The sequence below is a fragment of the Phocoena sinus genome, chromosome 7, assembly GCF_008692025.1.
Source record: "Phocoena sinus isolate mPhoSin1 chromosome 7, mPhoSin1.pri, whole genome shotgun sequence".
NCBI classification, from domain to species: domain Eukaryota; kingdom Metazoa; phylum Chordata; class Mammalia; order Artiodactyla; family Phocoenidae; genus Phocoena; species Phocoena sinus.
In genome coordinates this window covers 111,391,822-111,413,627 of record NC_045769.1, presented here as the reverse complement: position 1 = coordinate 111,413,627, position 21,806 = coordinate 111,391,822, and the positions used below count along the sequence as shown (strand labels likewise).

Sequence of the window (21,806 nt, the reverse complement as noted above, 5' to 3'; positions counted from 1 at the left end):
TCCCTCATCAGGCTCCAGAAGCAACCTGGTCAGTAGGCACAGGGGACTACAGGAGTGCTGGATCAGGGGCACACACTTGGGAGCCCAAACAGAGTTTGCACCTGACTTCAAGTCCTCATGGTGATCTCAGGTGCTTGTTAACTCTGAGCCCAGTTACTTCAAGTGAAAACTAAGTTGTACATCAGTACTCTTTGGTTTGTGTGAGGATTTCATAAGCAAAGGTTGGCGGGGCAGCCCGTGTGCTATTTGGAGTGCACTATGTAATGCCCACGAACACATGCTGGTTCCTTCCGCTTTCCTCTGTATCTGGACTGGCCTTGGGTCCCCATCCCGACGCCCTAACCTGGCTTCACTGACTGTGTTTGAAGACCTCCCCCTCTCACCAATGTCCTGATTTGGGGTACAGTGCTCCCCACAGGTCAGAGCATCCACCAGGGTTGATGGAAACCTTCCTGGGGAGCTGCTTTCTTGGAACTCTGAGTCTTTCCACTGCTCCCATAAGTGCCTCTATTCACTGGTCCATGAGTGAGAATATGAGGAAGGAGAGTTTTCTGAGCCCCGTGAGGACACGACTGCCCTTGAGGAGAATTATGAGGACATTGATGTGGGTTCTGTTGAAGGAGAGGGTGAGGAAGATCTCAGTGGCCCTGCTACGGACCCCTCTGTGCTGCCCCTGCTCTGGTGTCCTCACAGGTCCCCTGTAGAGGGTCAGACACCCTCTTGGCATCTGCAGCGGGCTCTGACCCTACCACCAACCCCACTCTATGATGGGATCCTATTTCAATGTCTAGACTGTCTCAGTCTTCTCCACTCTTGGAGTTTACCAGGCCAAGCCTCTATGTTTCCTACGTTTATAAAAGATAATTAATCAATATTTGGGAGTTTTCTGTTTATAAAATATTTTCTCCAAATTTTCTTTACCCATAGATTTTACAGACTTGCAGACAGTGAGCCCAACTTGGATGTGGATGTACTCTTCCCCTTTCTTACGTCTCACTTCCTGAGGGCAGTTGCTCCCATCCCAGTTCATTCTGCCAGCAACTTGTTAAATAAGTCATTCCAAATGTCACATTTTCTGTTCACTGACCTCCTGCAGCTCTCTGAGTATTCTTTCTAATGTTCTCATACTGTAGTCTATCTATTTTGCAATGGAAGGAAGACTTTGATATTGAGTACACAAAATCTACGGAAAAAAGTTATACACTGTCTGCTTGTCTCCAGTTTTGTAGATGAGGGAATCAAGAATCAGAGAAACAATGAGTTTCTCCCACTCTCTTGCAATCACTAAGATATTCTCTCTCCTGGGTCAGTTGCCTCTGACTACCACTCCTCAGCAGCATGCACCCATGTCTCATCATAAACTAGATGCACTAGAGACTAAGTCCAAAGCCTCCCTGTAAGCCACACCCCTTCTTACTTGCTTTGTTCTCGGTAGATGTGAAGAGAAGCAACTCTTTGAGTACCATGTGCTCTCCCTTCCTATGTGTCTGTGATGCCCCTTGTCACCCTCAATTCTGTTAGGGAATTGGGGTGAATATTTTAAGCAATAGGACGTTGTTCCAGCAGGATTCAGGTTTTATTGACACTTTTCCTGAAACTCTCAATAGAGAGGTGTCCTCAAAACACAAAGACCCAAGGAAGAGCAGTGGTGAGCTAATCACGACCTGGTTCCAAATGCCCTGTGTGGGGTCTCATCCAGGACTGGCTGGATCACGTGACCTAAGACTCTTATGAGGTTTCTTGCTCTCACTGCTCAAGCCTGCCCTTTAGTGGACCCTAATCCCAAAGAGATGACCGATGGTTCCACAGTGCCGCAGAGAGAAGTGAACTGAAGGCAAGATGGCCAGCCTTGTTCCAAGGAGAGAGACAGAAAAAAAGAGGGAGGGAGAGGGGCAGAGGGGAAGGGGGAGAAGAGAGAGAGAATGAGAAGAAAGGAAGGAATAGGGAAAAGAGGACTTGACCTCCCCATTTGTTTTCTAAGTTCAAGAAGACATTTCTTTAATAGAAGTTCTTTTAAAATGCTCCATGACAGTGGAAAATTTGAGTGTGAGTTGTGTCTATCAAAAATGTGAAAGGCAGAAAGAAAAGAAGGGCAGAAAAGGAAGAACAATATAAAAGGGTAAGAGAAGGCAGGAGGGAAGGAAAAGTAAGGGAAGAGAGCAGATTAGATGGTAGGGAGGGCAGAAGAAGGGAGGGGAGGAATGGGGGAGGGGAAGGGGAAGAGCTGCTACCAGAGCCTGAGGGGCTGGCAGTGTCGGTGATGGAAGCATGCAGGGGTCGGGAGCCACTGCAGGTGGAGCTTGCTTTCTAGTGGAAACAGGGACTAGCTGCTGGCATTGTCATTTTCCTTCTCTGGTCTACTTTTTGTGTGCATCTCTGTTAGCTGCCACATATTCTGGGACGGAGTACATCTCTGTGACCTCTACACCTAACTGAGTGCCTGCAATAGAGAAGATGCTCAGGAGGGAAAAGAATGATAGCTTTTGCTCAACACCTAAAGTGAAAGGCTAACAACCACAGACCCATATTTGTTAAGCCTGCACAGATAAAGCCTGGTTGTGTTCTCTGTTTGGCATCAAACCATAGCAAGTAAAGGTGGGATCCAAGGTCAACAGGAGGTCATTTCAGTCTGCTCAAGACCATTTCCTTGATGACATGAGTGACAGTAACTGACATCCACACTTGGAAACCTCCCTCTGAAGGCTCCCTTGTAGCACAGAGGAAATGGTGTGGGTTAGAAGCTGCTTTATGCATGGTTGACGCCCATATCGATTCTTTAGCCACAGAGACCAATACAAGTCAGATTAGACCATCATCACACTGCTTGGTCCCAGCTGGGTTCTTCATGTTTAGAAAAAACAAGGAATGAAGCAGTCCTGGTCCTCAGGTCTCCTTGTCTCTGGAGCAGCAGGCCAGGTTCAGGGTTTGGGGTGCAGTCTCTGAGCTTCTCTTGCTCCCCAAGATCCTTGTCCTTCATACCCTTCAGAACCCTCCAACTCCAGCCTCTCTCTTGGTCTCACATTTGAGTGTCCTTGTGTCATAGGTCTTTGTAAGGTCTGTGGAGAGTCCTTAAACTCCTCACAAATCATCTCCGATGTGATTTAGGGGGCAAGACCCAACCTTCACTCTCTGTGGTAACCCCATAGCCTTACAAAGAGAAGATTTTTTTTTTAATTTGTGTGAAGGAGACTAGCAGTGTTACTATTTAGTTATACTGCTAATTAACCTTCAACTTTTGTATAGCACATAAGAAATAACACTGCTCATACATGCAAGGGAAAGCAAGTCAGTAAAATGTTCATGACAAAGAGATTATTTAAGTGAATGCCTCTAAAACATACCAATTTAACAACTAGCAAAAATACCATTTCACCTTTATTTTTTGGGTCACCATTACAGACCATCACATCCTACTGCCAGTTGTGTGACTTTCTTCAACCACAGTTGCCCTGGATAATCTAGCATGTATGTATGTCAGGCATGTACGCACTTACATATATCAATTTGTTTAAGCCTCATAACAACCACTCAGCCCTTTTACAGATGAATTTGTGTTTTTTTTTCAACTTTTTATTTTATATTGGACTATAGGTGGTTAACAATGTTGTGTTAGTTTCACTTGCGCATCAAAGTGATTCAGTTATACATATACATGTACCTATTCTTCTTCAAATTATTTTCCCATTTGGGTTGTTACATAATATTGAGCAGAGTTCCCTGTGCTATACAGTAGGTCCTTGTTGGTTATCCATTTTAAATATAGAAGAGTGTGTACACTTCAATCCCAAACTCCCTAACTATCTCTCCCCGCCTCCCTTCCCCCTCTGCTAGCCGTAAGTTCTTTCTCTAAGTCTGTGACTTACAGATGAATTTGTTAATGCACAGATCAGTAAAGCAGCTCAGAGCATCTAGTGCATGAGTGACAGAGCGAGGATGAAGCTACACTCTTATGTGCTCTGGATTTCACGCTCTGCTCGCTGGGCTGGGCCCCTCTTCCTCACGTTATTGGTCAGTGTCTTTCCATGTATACTTGCTGTGAGTCTATGTTCTTGCCTGCAGAGCTGCCGGAATGCCAGTCTCTTGATGGCACAGGGCTACCCTTATTGTAATTAATATTTCTTTCATTAGTTCATTCATACTATTGATACAGAGACTTGGAAAAGAAATGTTTGGAAGAAAACCCTCAAAATGACCTTTTGGGGATTTTCAAGGAAATTCTACTTCCCACCACTTAATTTCATACCCCTAAAAAAGAAATGTCTGTTGATGACTGCCTCTTGTTACACAACCAATTCTTTTCATGATCACTCCTTCCTATAAAACAGTGCCTCCAGATCTGAAGACAACTGGAGGGAGCCCTCATGAGAAGAATGAGAAGGATACTCAGACCTGCAGTTTCAGGATAGAGAACAAGGATAGTGGGATGGAAGGCATCCTGTGAATGTGGGTCATGTGGGAGAAGAGTGTTATTGATTCAGTGGCTATAACATCTCTAAACTACAGTGGTTTCCTCTGTTAGTTTCCCATTAATGATTTCTAATTTAATTAGTTCACGTTTTATACACGTTCTGTGCACAAGATAAAATACTGCAGGCTTGAAAAGCAGAGAATTTGGAAACAGAATGAGTATAAAGAGAGAGCTGACAAAAAGGCAGCCAGAGTGGGGTTGGCGGGCCATGGGCAAGGCCAATCGACCTCTCATCACAAAAGGGCTGCCGTCTCTGATCTTGCGTGTGTGTTGCATGCCAGGCCACTATTCAGGCAGTCCTGCACAGTTTGTGCATAAGTAAATTAAATAAACAAATAGCTAGGAAGCTGATTCCTTGAGCAGAAGTATTCCATTAGCTTAAATGCCTGTGTGCTGGCCAAGAAGTAAACCACTGCTACAGAGTAACCCGTCTCAGAATACTTAGGGTTTGCAGGCTAGAAGAGATTTTCAGTAAGAAAACTGAAGCTCAGGGTGGAAAAGGAAGATCTGCTCAAATTCCCATAGGTGGTTTTTGGCAGAGGCAGGGCTACAATTCAGGTCTCTTGATCAGATTCTCTTTTCACTGCCTCCTGTGATCCCCCAACATCAATGTCAGGGAATCTTCCCAGGTCTAGGCTTATCGTTTCTGGTGGGTGCAGTAAGCCCCAAGATCTGATTTTGGGGAAATAGTACTACAGAGGCTACCTAGTGCTTCCTAGGAGTCAGTGACTGCAGACGAGGGTGAGCTTTCCTCAGGAATTTTGGCGGGGTTGGAGCTTTTCCCCATTTCATGAGCTTGATTAACTGGAACAAATCCCAAATGACTTCAAACACCGACATAAAATCAGGCTCTCTTTCCACTAATTTCTAGCTAGTCTTAACCATCCCTAATGTAGTTTTTGTATCAAAATATGTCAGAACAGCTTTAACACACTTTAAACTTACCTCATGAAGGGAATCTGGATTGGGTCTTAGAACTTTGGGAAAGGTGGCTCCTGAAACTCCTCCTGAAAATATTTTATTGTCTTTTTTCCCTCTTGGGGTGGTATGATGCTAGCTGCAAATTTATAATTTCTCAGGTTTGGACACCTACTTACTTCTGATTCTCCTGCCTGTTTTATCTTCATTTCAAAGCAAAGAGAAACCCAGGAAACACTAAGACTAAAGTTTTGAGAATAAACCCATTTGATTCCGGATAGGCTAGATCATGCTGTAGTAACCAACAACCACCAGACCTCAGACTTACACAGTGTAAGTTTACATCTCACTCCTGCAAACCGCACTCTGGAATGTAGGTGGCTCTTTGGGGCTGCTTTAACTGCTTCAGCCCAGAAATGACACCTGTGCCTAATGCTCATATTCCATTGATGAGACCTAGTCTATGGCTCCCCTTCATTCACACTGCAGAGAGCTGTGACTGTAGCCATGCATGTGCCTGGTCAGGAAAGGAGGCCTAGATACTATGAGCACTAAGGTACGTCTTTGCCCCAGCAGGTAATTTCTAAGATTTTAAAATTCACAGCCAAGTTTTTGCTGACTGATGGAAGACATTTTAGCAAAGATGGCAGTGGGAATACATGCATTTACCTCTTCTGCATTTTATTTTAGCTCTTAGCCTCACTAAGCACATATAAAAATAGGAGGGAATGTCTGTGCCACCACTATTTTCCACTGCTTGGAGGGTTGGCACCCATAACCCCCATATTGTTCAAGGGTCAACTGTATTCTTCAATAAAAATATATTACTTAAAATAAGATAAAATTTTGCTTAAAACAAAGAATAAGGTTTGCCAATTAAAAGACCTGAGCCCTGACTCCTGGAGCCTACTGCCCTTTGCCCTTCTCTACCTGAGAGTACAAGAAATACCACAGACTCAACTGAACAAAAACTCTCTTGTGAAGGCTGCCTCATTCCAGCATCCTGAAAGTGTTGATCTTTCCTCTAACACTTACTCTCCCCATCTGATGGGAAAACTGGCCCTGTCAATCCCACCCCCTTGATACCTTTGGTTACATCTTTTGTCCTTATTGCTAATCAGTTATCATCTCTTAGCTAGAAAGTATCTCTATTAGTCATGTTCCCTTCCAATCTATTCTCCATTCTGCAGCAAGAACAGTTTTTAATTTTTTTTAATGCAAATCTGATCTTGTCTTTCATCTTCTCAAAACCCTTTAGGGAACCCCTATAGCTTTAGGCTCTGGTCCAAACTCCCTAGAGGCTAGGCCCCCATGGCATTCCCTCTCATCCTCCACCACTCCCCATCCTTCCCTTTAGACCTGGACATGTGGGATGAATTACAGATGTGAAAACCCCTTGAAAATCTCTATGCCTTTGCACTAATCTCCTCTACTTTCTAGAGAGTCCCTTATCTTTTCTCTACCTCATTCTTCAAAACCCAGCTCACATATAAACCCTTTGTGAAGCCTTATATGGCTCCCAAGCTGAGGCAGGTGCCCTTCTCTGTGATGTTGTTTTTGTTAATCACTGTTATAGATTGTCCAACTATATTTTAATTATTATTCCAATGGCCTCCTTCAGTGAACTGAGGGAGATAACTCGAGGGCAGGGTTTGTGATTTACAGCTGTGTGTCTCTTGGGACCACAAGGCAGGAAGTCAGTGAATGTGGAATGAAAATCCCTGGAACACGTTCTACTAAAGGGAGCAAGAATTTTGAGTAGCCACAGCCTCACTGTGTCTGTGTGTGAATTGTTTATGTGTGAGCATCTATGTGTAATTAATATTTTCTTAACTTTCTAAATCATTATAATGTACCCACCTTGGAAAGTTATCTCCAGTATGATGGTTATGGAATGAGAAAAGACAATGGCCCCCAAACCTTGTGCCTGTTCAGGGAAGGGTTAGAGAAATTCGCTCCAAGAAGCTTCAGGGCCCACATCTCTGTGGCTGGGCAACTGGAACTCTTTGGGACTATGGATGAAAAACTTTTTATCAGCTTGAGAATTGTCTCATTCCACACCTGGACTTTAAGTCTCTGTCATTAGGCATGGGGAAGACCCTATAGTGAAGGAATTGCCCTCACTTGATCTAGTCAGATTTCTTGCGGCCTTTACTGGACTAAGGTATGGCAAGGACAGATGACAAGACAGCAGTGCTCCAGCTGAGCAGAGGGACAAGGGCAGGGAGCGAATTGGAGTCCTCTCTTACCTGGAGATTCCTTGCATGATACATGACCAGCCACAGTTCTGTTCAGAGAGTTTGTGTATCAAACTCTCCAGCATTGTATCACTGGGTAATGAATAGTACCAGCCAAGATAGCTGTGCAGTCACTTGAGAAGCTGCATCAGAGCCTTTGTCTCTGGCGGAGGTGGGGCTCACATGTGCACAGACCACAGATGCTAAGTGCTCATCTTCTGGGGCCAAAGGCCAATCCATCTTGGAGCAGGGAGCCAAGAGTCTCTCTTCTGTTCTGTGACAGCTCAGCAGTCATTTATGAGGATATCCTTCAACCCCTCTTGTGTCCCGTTCTCCCACCAACCTTAGAGATTTCCAAAGTGGGGTCATTCGAAGGGTCTGGGAGACCACAGACTGATGAGGTAAAAGCCCTGATTGTGTCATCAAATCTGCAATGGATCCTTCCTGCCTAAAAAACACATTGATCGCTCCCTGTTGCCTCCAGCCTGATCCCTAGTTCGTCTAATGACCCTAGACTCCTCAGGCCAGCAGGAGCTGCTCCCGGTGTCCCCTATAGACTGCCCCTTGTCCCGTCCCCACCACCCCCATCCCCTTACTCTAAACTCAGGCATTTCCTCAAGACGGGGAGCCCCATTCATGTCTCCTAGCCTCGTCCTTCCTCACTTGGTGGTTCAGCTCTTGGATCAGAGCCCCTCTCCTCCCTGCCCCAGGCTGGTCACTTCTCTCTCCTCTGCTCCTGTTCCCCTGGCTCTCCCCCATCACTTACTCTCAGTGCTGCTGTCACTGTTCCTCTCCCACTGGCCCAGAAGCCCTTCTCAGATAGTTACTGAGACTGATTCCTCTCTGTCTCCCCCAGTGAAGCCCACAGCTCCCAAAGAGTCAGAGGTCAGCAGCCTTTTGTGAGAAGGAAGGGGGCAGGTGGGCAGCTTAGTGAGTGTGGGAGTGGGTGAGGGTCTACATGGGTGGAAGTGGTGAGAAGGGGGGGGTGAGTAGCTAAATATGCGGGGTGGGTGGTTAGTGAGTGCAGGGGTGAGGGGTGAGTACATGAGGGAATTGGAGTGGGCAGCAACCAAGTGAGCAAGTAGGTGGGGCAGTGGGTGTGTTGGCGAGCATCTGAGTGAGTTGGTGGGTGGGTGGTGGGTCGGATGTGGAGAGCAAGAGAGAGTGGATAGGAGGTGAGAGCAGCATAACAAAGTCAAGGTGGGAACCAGAGCCCTCACCTCCCTGCCAGGGGCTCTTTCCAGCACCTACGCTGCCCCCAACCCTCTCTCTGAGTATTGGCTCTTGTCACCTCACACCCTCACTGCCCTTCAGTTTACTCAAATATGTGCCATGGACTCATTTGGAAGTAGAAGGTGCAGACCACATGATGCCTCCTTCAGCCCAAAGACTGGTGTGGAGGAATGCAGCTTCTGCTGGACTCCCTCACCAAACTCGCTAGGCAGAGGAGAGGTGACCGGGGCTGGGGGCATGCATCTTCTTTCTTGCAGAGCCCTCACACTCAGGTGTGGCACCAAGAGAGACCTGTAGATGGCAGGGGGACATGTGCTACACAGGCCCAGTGATGTAATGATGGGCATGAGTTTTCTGAGAGCAGAGGCAGTGTCCATTTCATCTGTGAGTCCTCAGGACCCAGGTCAGAGTTGGCAGATTGGGGCTCAAAGTGAGGGGTTGCAGGCAGGGGTCTGCTGAAGTCTGAAAATACACTGGAGAAAGTAACCACTTCTCAGAACTTAATGTTCTCATCCACATGCTGAGAACCCTGCGGGGACCTAGCACTCTATTACTTTTGGATTTGGAAAATAAATTGTAACTGAAAAACTGAGGGCATTAAAATAATTATAACAAGTTGGGTGGTGTTTGGAGTCTCAGCTCATAATAAGACTGAATCAACAAGTGGTGTCAGTGGGCAAGAATGCTATTTCCCCAAAGGTGGAACCTTAAGAAAAACACATGTTGAAAGTTAATGAGGGGGGAAGAGACAAAAAGAAACAAAATTCGTTTAAAAAATGTATGGAGGAAGAATTCTTAACAGATTCACAGGCAGCATTAGTAATGCTGATTGTCTGATATGTGTGTGGCAGGGACAGACCACTGACTGATTTATGAAATCACATTCATCAGTAGTTACAAATTTCATTGCTTTTATTAACTGTTTGCAATGTTATTTACTTGATTGAATTACAGTTCTGGCCATTAACACTTTGGAACAACAGCCCAGTTAATTAACATGGAATTACCTTGGCAGTGCCATGACTATCCTTGGAGGACCACATCAGCACAAAAGTGCCCAGGGTGATGGATGTTCCTGAAGTAAATGCCACAGAAAAAGTAATGTTGGAGCATCACTTAAATGGGCTGCACACCTTAGCTTATGGGGTTTCTCACCAATCCATCTTCCACGTAGGGGATGAGACCTCTTTCAGGACTCTCAGCACCCCTTCAGTGGACCCCAGGTCTAAAGGAGGATGGATCCAATGTTTCCTGAACAGCTGATGTGCACCAGGTGGCTTAGGTAAGGTATCTTGTCGTAACCTTGTTACAAGAGGGTGCATATTTCTAGTCTATATTTGCAAATGAGAAAATGAAAGTTAAAGTGATTCATTGACATGCCCACGTCTTACAGCTCTGAGGCAGCAGAGTGGAGTTGGAGCCACATTACTCTGGCCCACCAGCCAGCACACCTGTCATCAGCTACCCTTTCTGAAGCCTCAAAATAGGAGGCTTCATTGAAGGGCGGCAAGTTCCATTTCCACAGTGTGGCAGTGCTGTGGCCTCCACCACCAGCCAAGCCGCCATGGGGGGAAACTTCCCTCTGGTACAGAGCCAAGCCACAAGTTGTCTGCATGAGCTGAGCCTTTCTTTTGATGAACTACTTCTGCTATAGTCACCTTTAAAATTTTTTTTTTCTTTTACAAGAAACACACACAATGTAATAACCATCTGGCCCCTTTATTCCTCAGTGGAGCTGTGTGTGTTCAGCACTGACCTTGCTGGCCTTGCATTTGGCTGGAAGCAATCTTCTTATTAAATCAGAAACCAAAGAGGACCCCTGCCCCTTACCCCTGACCCCAAGACAAACCTGACACTGGCCTCATCCTGACATCACCAGTCTGGCATTTAAATGCCAACATTTCTCCAAAAAGCCGTGATGAAGGCAGTAGGCAGTGCATGACTTTTTATACTTCAGTTCCCATTTATAGGAAGAAAAGAAAAGGGAAAATGTCAGAGGAAATTCAGTTCTGACATCCAGGGCAGATTTCTCGTTGGGCAGAGAGGGAGACTGCAAAGGGGTGGATTTCAGGAGAAGCTGGAACCCCTCCCAAGTCACTCCATGTCCTCAGACTGCTGCCTGCAATCTTGCCATCAAAGTGGCTGGCCTTTGCTGAATATCTGTTGTGTGCCAAGGACTGTGCTTGACTTTTTGCATGCCCTGTCTCCATTCCTCCACCCCCTTACTTATCCTGCAAACAAGGTGGTGTAGCAATTCTGAGAAAGACACGCTTGACAAAGTGAGGAGAAATCCAGATCCTGCCAGGTCAACTCTTGACCGCTCTTGGTGAAGGGTGACCCAAGGTGTTAATTCTGTGACATCTCCAGGCTGTGCAAGCATTGAGGCTGAGACACACAGATGGCCCCAGCTGTGACACCAGAAGAATCCCAAGGCACTAAGGGAGAGGTCTAAAAGAGAGGTCAGAGGTAAGACGCTGTCAGGTAGCATCTGCCCTAAGGGTAATGTCTGGAGTGAGATGGAACAGAGAGAACTTGGGTGGGGCAGAAGAGGTGTCCTGCACATATCATTAAACCCCTCTCATTTTTAAGTCAAGACATTGACTTGGGATTTGACCAATATCCTACTTTAAGCAGGTACTCTTTAGTTAGCTTTTACTTGCTTGGTGGTTGTTTCATTTCTTGAGGCTGATTTGGCCTATCCCTGCACTTACACACACAAACTTAGCAGTTTATTCCTACTAAGGCAACCAGAGCCTCCAATTTAGAGATGTCCCACTACAACAGATAAACAAAATGAGACTCAGAAACATTAAGGAATTTGCCTCAGTTCGCCAAACCCATAGGTACTGAGCGAGATCTCAAACCCAGAGTTACTTATTTTCTTGTTACATCATCTTGCATCTTGGCCTGTTAAATTCAGAAATTTTACATATTTTTATTTGGATTGTATCAAAAAACTCTGTTTTTCATTTTTATTAATTTAACCAAAATTGTTTGCTTGTTAGTCTTAATAACCTTCTGACACCTCTTCGTTGCCTGCAGAAGAGGTTGCAAACACTTTGCAATGGTTTTCAAGATTCTGCAAGATCTTCTCAACCTACCTTTTCTTCCTAATAAATACTCCATCGAGTGGTGTGGAACAATTGGCTGCTCTTGGAAACTTTTAAGAGCTTCATAGTCCCCTGCCTTTACTATTTCTGGAACTTGGCATTCCCTCTACTTCTATATCTCCTAAAGTGGTGGAAGTGGCTTGAAATCAGGCAGTAGGTGGAAGTTGGATGAATTTGAAAAACATGATGGAGAAAGCCTAGGTTACTTTGAATAGAGTCATATATATGGACCCTGCTGAAGTGAATGAGGAGAACTTTAGAAAAAGTTCTCAATCATCTTAGAAAAAGCCTAAACTTCAGTGAAGAGACTATTCATAGACATGTGTACTTGGAGGATACTCAAGGTGAGGACTCAGAAGGAAGTGAGGAACACATTATTGGAAACTGGAGGAAGGGGCATCCTTGTTATGAAGTAGTAGAAATCTTAGCAACATAGTATCTTGCACAATCTCAGAGAGATTCAAAGAGTTAGGAGGATCAGCAAACTATTGGTTGTTTGAAGATGGATGGGGCAGTATGATGGGGAATGCAGTTGGTCTAAAGAGTTGAAAGAGAACCCCAGCTGGTAGCCACAGGAATGGGGTTCTATATCTGCAAGGGACTGAAATCTGCCAAAAACCTAACCAACTTAGATAAGAGACTAAGCTAGCCAACACCTTGTTTTCAGCCTTGTGAGACTCTAAGGAGAGGAACTGCGTGAACCCAACCTACAGAATTTCATGTTGTTTTAAGCCACTGGTTTTGGGTAATTTGTTCAAGCAACAATGGGAGAACACTACACTAAAACTCATCTCATTTCTTAAATCTGTTGTGTGTATCTTTCGTGTTTTGGGAAAATTCTCATCCACTCTCCCATACATTTCTTCTAACTCATTCTTTCTGTCTCCCCTTTTGGCCCTCAAATTAGATGTATGTTAGATATTTTCACTGTGCTCCTTAGGTTTCTTTTGTTTTCTTTTTGTTTTAAGTGTATGTTCATTTTTTTTCTCACTAATATGTAGACAGATAGGAAAGTAGAGTTTATTTTACTAGCCTATCTTCCAGTTCACCAATCCTACTTTCAGTTTTGTCCAACCTACTGAGTTCTTAATTTCATTTTTGTATCTTTAAATTTTTATAAATTCCATTTGATTCATTTTGCTATATTCCAGTCGACTAATGAAATTATGCAACTTGTCATCTATTTTCTTGACCCTATTATTAGGGCTAGGGTTAGGGTTATATTTCTTGGTATATTTTCCATTGCTATATTCCTATTGTTGGCTTTTTCACTTGGTCTGGATTTTTGTACCTCATACTGTTAGATTAAAAGCCAGTCACTGTGTATCAAAAATTAATGAGACTCTAGATGATGTCATTTTCCTTCAGGTATAGTTCACTCTATCCCCTGGCAAGTGATTAGAGTAGAGGCAAATCATTTCAACTCAGTAGGTGACTGAACACTCTTGAGCCTGGTTTTCAATCTTTGTAAGACCTGGTCTATTTCTGGTTTATTCTCACTGCTAGGGTATAGCCCACCAAGTGTCCCAACAAGATCCTTCAATTTTTTTACCCTTCTCTTTTTCACTATTTTATGCTAACCTTATTAGGCTCTTATGTTACAGCTTAATCAGGAAATCCCTTGCACTTCTCTGCACTTCCCTTCTTTCTGGGGCTTTAGTGCCTTTAGCAAATTTTGGCTAATTTTCCTCTGCCATTATTAGAAGTCTCCAAAGGATGTGCTGAGTCACTGTTTTCTGTTTGACTTTCTCCTGGGCTGTTCCTCCTTTCACCCAGGGCACTTAACCAGCATAACCTCCAGGATGTTGAACTTATCTCAGAGAGCTTCCCTTCTCTTCAGGATGTTAGACCCTAAAGTCCAGGCTTCTTGGAAACCTTTTATTCCACCTTGAAGAGAAGGAAACAGGAGGACCTTCAGTTATAGGAGGATTTGATGGGCCAAGTCAGGAAGTAAACCATATCACTATTGTTCATAATCCATTGGCTACACATGATCACTTCAACCACAAGGAAGGCAGAAAAGTGTGGTCTATGCCTGTGCCTGGAAAGAAAGGGGATTGGAAACCTGTGTGATGTCATGGTCTAAACTTAATAGGCATTTGGTGAGTTTAATAACAATGGAAATCTTGCAAGATGAACCAAATGACCTCTGAATATGACTTCAGTCTCAGTCGTCTCTGTTCAATTCCTGAATGTGATTTTTTTAAGAATTTCCTTCAGCACAGATGATACACAAAAATATAAGAAGACAAAGACATTCTGCTCATTCTTTTAGGAATTAAATGCTGCAATCATAATATCAGGGAATTTTCTTGTCTGAAGTGCCAAGATAGTCCTTATGACTTAGAATTTACAATGGGTTCTCTTAAAAATGTCATTCCTGAACAAATTAATTCAGCCAGTCCTTTTGATATTCAGGTTCAATGAGCTGGAATATACATTCACTGGGTATTGGATACTCAAAACTTCATCTAGCATAAGACTAAAGTGCTTTTGTATCCAAGGAGAATATGAGCTTATTTTAAGTTTTCATTATTGTTAAATTATGGTTTAAGCCTTAACTCTATGAATTTACCACCTCAGGACTTTTAATAGGTATTTGGGGAATGCAAGAAGAGCAAAATCAAAGTACCTTTTCTTGAAGGTATTGTACCATAGCTAATGAAACCTAGACCAAGAAAATGATGATGAAATAGTAGAGTTGGAAAACATCAACATTTGGATCTGATTACAAGAATCATGCAAAGAGCGCTATTATTAGTTATTTTAAAAAATAGTCTTTATTTTTAGATCAATTTTAGGCTTACAGAAAAACTGAGCAGAAAGTACAGGGAGCTCCCATACACCTCCTTCTTCCTAGTTCGCACTATTATTAACATCTTGCATTGGTGGGATACTCTTTTTATAACTGATGAACAGATAGTGATTTATCATTAACTAAAGTCTATAGTTTACATTAGGGTTAACTCTTTGGGTTTTACAGTTACATAGGTTTTGGCAAATGAATAACGTCATGTATCCACAATTTATAATATCATAAAGAATAGTTTACTGTCCTAAAAATCCACTGTGCTCTCCCTGTTCATCTCTCCTTCCTCCCCCTGGAAACTCTTTTTTTTTTTTTTAATCCCTATAGTCTTGCCTTTTCAAAAATGTCATGTAGTTAGTATCAGAGCATGTGGCCTTTTCAGACTGACTTCACTCACTTACCAATATGCCTCTAAGTTTCTCCCATGTTTTCTCATGGCTTGATACCTCATTTCTCTTTATTATTGAGTAATATTCCGCTGTATGGATGTACCACAATTTGCATATCCATTTGCTTATTTGGAGGACATTCTGGTTGCTACCAAATTTTAGAATTGCTATAAAAATTTGTTTGCAGGTTATTGTGTAGACATAGATTTTCAAGTCATTTGGGTAAATACCAAAGGGTGCAACTACTGGATCATATGGGAAGACTATGTTTAGCTTTGCAACAAACTGGCATGCTGTGTTCCAAAGCGGCTGCATCATTATGCATTTGCACCAACATTGAACAAGGGTTGTTGTTGCTTCACATACTCACCAGCATTTGGTGTTGTCCGTGTTTTGGATTTGGGCCATTCTGGGAGATGTATCTCATTTTAGTAGTATCTTGTTTTAATTTTCATTTCCCTGATGCTTTCTTATGCTAGTTGCCATCTGTTTACCTTCTTTGGTGAGCCACCTGTTAAGATCTTTGGCCCACTTTTTAATTGGGTTGTTTGATTTCTTATTGTTTAGTTTTAAGTGTTCTTTGTATATTTTGGGTGACAGTCCTTTATCATATATGAATTTTTCAAACATTTTCTCCCAGTCTGTACTTTGTCTTTTCATTCTCTTAACCATGTTTTCACAGATCAGAAGTTTTCATTCTTACTGAAGTCCAGCTTATCAATTAATTTTTCTTTCATGGACTATGCTTTTGGTGTTGAATCTAAAAAGTCATCACCAAACCTAAGGTCACCTAGATTTCCTCCTATGTTATATTCTAGGAATTTTATAGTTGTGTCTTACATTTAGGTCTATGATCCATTTTGAGTAAATTTTTGTGAAAGATGAAAAGTCAATGTCTAGTTTTATTTTTATTTTTTATTTTTTTTACATGTGAATATCCAGTTCCTACAGCACCATTTGTCAAAAGGACTATATTTTCTCTATTGTATGGTCTTTGGTCCTTTGTCAAAGATCAGTTGGCTATATTTATATGGATCTATTTCTGTCTCTATTCTGTTCCATTGTATTATTCGTCTATTCTTTCACTAAGCACTTCAATGAATCACACTGTTTCTTGATTACTCTAGTTTTATAGTAAGTTTTGAAGTCAGGTAGTGTCTACCACCCTCCAACTTTGCTCTTTGATTAGTGTTTTTCTGCTTTTTTTTTTCCTTTTATTTATTTTTTTGTGGAGGGTGGTTAGAGGTTAATTTTGACTTTAATTTTCAGGGCACATGCAAAATTCTTTAGAGGTGTTCCATATCTATAGGATGAAGTCCAGATGCCTGAGTATTTAAAGACATGTATAGTCTAGGTCCTGCTTAGTTTTTTTTAAAACATCATCTACTACTCTAGGCATACCTATCCACTCTTTGTTCCTCAAACTCCCCTCAAACTCTCATACCTCTCTTCCTTGAGCACATTGTCCTGTATGATTGGAATTCCCTTCTGTTTGTTTCCACCTGGATAAATTATCTAGTCCTATTGAGTATGTCTCTGAGACATCTCTATAAATGTGTTTCTTGATCTTTCCCAGTCTAGCTTAGTACTGCCCTCCATTTATTCTTCCATCACAGGCACTCTATTCCAGGTACTGTACTTGCCCTTGGGATACAATGATCTAGTCTAGGATGAACCTTATATCTTGATGAAAGACCAGCTAGAAGTATTTAAATAACATAAACCCAGGTTATGATAATCACTATAGAGAAAAAAGTAAAGGGCCAAGATAGAAACTAAAAGATAAAGGAGGTCCTACTTTAGGAAAGAAGGTAAAGAAAGACTTTTCTGAGTAGGATCCATTTGTACTGAGATATGATGGATGATGAAAACTTGCCTCACTAAAAAAGCATCTCTTTCATGAAAGGGCCTGTGCAAAGGACCCCAAGGGAGAATTGAGTTCAATGTACAGAACAACAAGCTCAATGCATTGAAGAACAAGCAGGGAGCAAGGGGATGGGGCATGAGATGAGGCTGGACATGTAGTCAATGTTCAAACCAGGCAGTGCTTTAGAGCCCCCAGTATAGACGATCAATTTTATTTTAGGCACAATGGACCCATGGAAGGATTTTATGTAAGGCAGTGAAATTATCTGATTTACACTTAAGCGCTCATCAACTGCTGTACAGAGAATTATATGGAAGCAGTAATTAGGGTTGTCATGTAATTTATCACCCATTGGGGCACTTTTAAGTGTGAAAGGGGGATTATTAATGAGTATGCCGAGTCAATAGATACACACTGTGACATATGGTGGCTCAAGCAATAACAGACAGAAGGCAAAGCTAATAGTGGTTTCTGGATTCTGAAGAAGGTTGATAGCCTAAGAAATAGTAAATGAAGGTTTTAAAAGATCAGATGGTTTCATGATACGTTTTGGAGGTAGAATCAAGTGTACTATTGCTGACATGCAGCTAGAGGATGGAGAATAATCAAGTACCTCTAGTTTCTGATTTGAGCATTTGAACTGCATTCACAGAATTTCCTGAGTAGGGAAAGGAGTTTTGGGGGAAATTTGTTTGGCATAGAGGCAGGGAAAAGGTCTATGTCTAGTCCATAATAGAGCTCTAAACTCGAATGTTGCTGAGATATATGGTAGAGATGATGGGTAGGGTATTTGTATCTGTCTATTTAGGAACTTAGAGATGAAGAATGGATAAGAGATATGTGTCTGGGCATCATCAGCAAGTAAGTGAGTTTAAGTAAATATTAGTATGAGTGGTCACATAGAAAGTGTGAAGAAAATGAATACAAAAGAGATAGGTTCAGGCCCAGAGAAACAGAAGTATAGACAGTAGAGGAGGAATTCTCAGTGAGGTTGAGAAGAAATAGCCTTTGAGATGGAGGACAATTCAGAAGACTGTGGACACATGGAATCTGAGAGAGGAGAGTGTTTCATGAAGGATTTAACTCTGTAAAGTGCTGATGAGTGAAGGGGAGGATATGAGGATTGGGAGGTACCTACTGAATTACTACATTACAAGTCATTGTGATCTTAAGAACAGAAGTTTCTTTAAGTGGAGGTAGAAAAAACCTGGTTGGAAAATAATAAAGAGTGAATTGCAGGCTTGAAGGAAAACATAGTTTATTTAAATATCTATCTATCATCTATCTCTCCATATAACTATCTATTGATCAATAAATATAATATCAACAAATTTGCCATAAAGGGAAAAGATGGAATGAGAGGGAAGCAATAGCAGGATGGGGATGTGAGGCTTAAGGGAAGATTTTTTTTTTAAATTTTTTTCATATAACCTTTTTTTTAAACATCTTTATTAGAATATAATTGCTTCACAATGGTGTTTTAGTTTCTGCTTTATAACAAAGTGAACCAGTTATACATATACATATATCCCCATATCTCTTCCCTCTTGCATCTCCCTCCCTCCCACCTCCTTATCCCACCTCTTTAGGTGGTCACAAAACACCGAGATGATCTCCCTGTGCTATGTGGGTACTTCCCACTAGCTAGCTATCTTACATTTGGTACTGCATATATGTCCATGCCACTCTCTCACATAGTCCCAGCTTACACTTCCACCTCCCCGTGTCCTCAAGTCCATTCTCTAGTAGGTCTGCATCTTTATTCCCGTCTTCCACGTAGGTTCTTCATGACCTTTTTTTTTTTTTAGATTCCATATATATGTGTTAGCATATGGTATTTGTTTCTCTCTTTCTGACTTACTTCACTCTGTATGACAGACTCAAGGTCCATCCACCTCACTACAAATAACTCAATTTAATTTCTTTTTATGGTTGAGTAATATTCCACTGTATATATGTGCCATATCTTCTTTATCCATTCATCTGTAGATGGACACTTAGGTTGCTTCCATGTCCTGGCTATTGTAAATGGAGCTGCAAAGAACATTGTAGTACATGACTCTTTTTGAATTATGGTTTTCTCAGGGTATATGCCCAGGAGTGGGATTGATGGGTCATATGATAATTCTATTTTTAGTTTTTTAAGGAACCCCCATAATGTTCTCCATAGTGGCTGTATCAATTTACATTCCCACCAACAGTGAAAGAGGGTTCCATTTCTCCACACCCTCTCCAGCATTTATTATTTGTCGATTTTTTGATGATGGCCGTTCTGACTGGTGTGAGAAGATATCTCATTGTAGTTTTGATTTGCATTTCTCTAATGAGTAATGATGTTGAGCATTCTTTCATGTCTTTGTTGGCCGTCTGTATATCTTCTTTGGAGAAATGTCTATTTAGGTCTTCTGCCTATTTTTGGATTGGGTTTTTTGTTTTTGATATTGAGTACATTAGCTGCTTGTAAATTTTGGAGGTTAATCATTTGTCAGTTGCTTCATTTGCAAATATTTACTCCCATTCTGAGAAAGGGAGAATGGGAGCTCTTCTCTAAATATTTGATAGAATTCGCCTGGGAAACCATCTGGTCCTGGGCTTTTGTTTGTTGGAAGATTTTTAATCACAGTTTCAATTTCAGTGCTTGTGATTGGTCTGTTCATATTTTCTATTTCTCCCTGGTTCAGTTTCAGAATGTTGTGCATTTCTAAGAATTTGTCCATTTCTTCCAGGTTGCCTATTTTATTGGCATATATTTCCTTGTAGTAATCTCTCATGATCCTTTGTGTTTCTGCAGTGCCAGTTGTTACTTTTTTTTCAATTCTAATTCTATTGATTTGAGTCTTCTCTCTTTTTTTCTTGATGAGTCTGGCTAATGGGTTATCAATTTTGTTTAGCTTCTCAAAGAACTAGCTTTTAGTTTTATTGATCTTTGCTATTGTCTCCTTCATTTCCTTTTTAATTTATTTCTGATCTGGTCTTTATTATTTTTTTCCTTCTGCTAACTTTGGGGTTTTTTTGTTCTTTCTCTAATCGCTTTAGGTGTAAGGTTAGGTTGTTTATTTGAGATGTTACTTCTTTCTTAAGGTAGGATTGTATTGCTATAAACTTCCCTCTTATAACTGCTTTTGCTGCATCCCATGGGTTTTGGGTCATCATGCTTCATTGTCATTTGTTTCTAGGTATTTTTTGATTTCCTCTTTGATTTCTTCAGTGATTTCTTGGTTATTAAGTAGTATATTGCTTAGTCTCTGCGTGTTTGTATTTTTCACAGATTTTTTTCTTGTAACTGATATCTAGTTTCACAGAGTTGTGGTCAGAAAAGATACTTGATACAATTTCAATTTTCTTAAATTTATCAAGGCTTGATTTGTGATCCAAGACATGATCTATCCTGGAGAATGTTCCATGAGCACTTGAGAAGAAAGTTTATTCTGTTGTTTTTGGATGGATTGTCCTATAAATATCAATTAAGTCCATCTTGTTTAATGTATCATTTAAAGCTTGTGTGTCCTTATTTATTTTCATTTTGAATGATCTGTCCTTTGGTGAAAGTGGGGTGTTAAAGTCCCCTACTATGATTGTGTTGCTGTCGATTTCCCCTTTTATGGCTGTTAGTATTTGCCTTATGTATTGTGGTGCTCCTACATTTGGTGCATAAATATTTACAATTGTTATATCTTCTTCTTGGATTGATCCCTTGATCATTGTGTAGTGTCCTTCTTTGTCTCTTGTAATAATATTTGTTTTAAAGTCTATCTTGTCTGATATGAGAATTGGTACTCCAACTTTCTTTTGGTTTCCATTTGCATGGAATATCTTTTTCCATCCCCTCACTTTCAGTCTGTATGTGTCCCTAGGTCTGAAGTGGGTCTCTGGTAGACAGCATATATATGGGTCTTGTTTTTGTATCCATTCAACCAGTCTATGTCTTTTGGTGGGAGCATTTAATCCATTTACATTTAAGGTAATTATTGATATGTATGTTGCTATTCCCATTTTCTTAATTGTTTTGTTTTGTTATTGTAGGTCTTTTCCTTCTCTTGTGTTTCCTGCCTAGAGAATTTCCTTTAGCATTTGTTGTAAAGCTGGTTTGGTGGCGCTGAATTCTCTTAGCCTTTGTTTCTCTGTAAAGGTTTTAATTTCTCTGTCAAATCTGAATGAGACCCTTGCTGGGTAGAGTAACTTGGTTGTAGCTTTTTCCCTTTCTTCACTTTAAATATGTCCTGCCACTCTCTTCTGGCTTGCAGAGTTTCTGCTGAAAGATCTGCTGTTAACCTTATGGAGATACCCTTGTATGGCGTTTGTTGTTTTTCCTTTGCTGCTTTTAATACTTTTGTTTGTATTTAATTTTTGATAGTTTGATTAATATGTGTCTTGGCATGTTTCTCCTTGGATTTATCTGGTGTGGGACTGTCTGTGCTTCCTGGACTTAATTAACTATTTTCTTTCCCATATTAGGGAAATTCAACTATAATCTTTTCAAATATTGTCTCAGTCCCTTTCTTTTTCTCTTCTTCTTCTGGGCCCCCTATAATTCGAATGCTGGTGCACTTAATGTTGTCCCAGATGTCTCTGAGACTGTCCTCAATTATTTTCATTCTTTTTTCTTTATTCTGCTCTGCAGTGGTTATTTCCACTATTTTATCTTCAGGTCTCTTATCTGTTCTTCTGTGTCAATTATTCTGCTATTGATCACTTTTAGAAAATTTTTAATTTCATTTATTGTGTTGTTCATCACTGTTTGTTTGCTCTTTAGTTCTTCTAGGTCCTTGTTAAAC

At 41.3% G+C, this 21,806-nt stretch overlaps 1 non-coding gene across 1 annotated transcript; it reads right to left on the bottom strand.

Moving 5' to 3' along the window:
• Nucleotides 1-3,173: 3,173 nt before the first annotated feature.
• Nucleotides 3,174-3,302, bottom strand: LOC116757217. Its single transcript, XR_004350869.1, has one exon. It is a non-coding gene; the product is annotated as a small nucleolar RNA SNORA19 (small nucleolar RNA).
• Between the last annotated feature and the right edge of the window lie 18,504 nt (nt 3,303-21,806).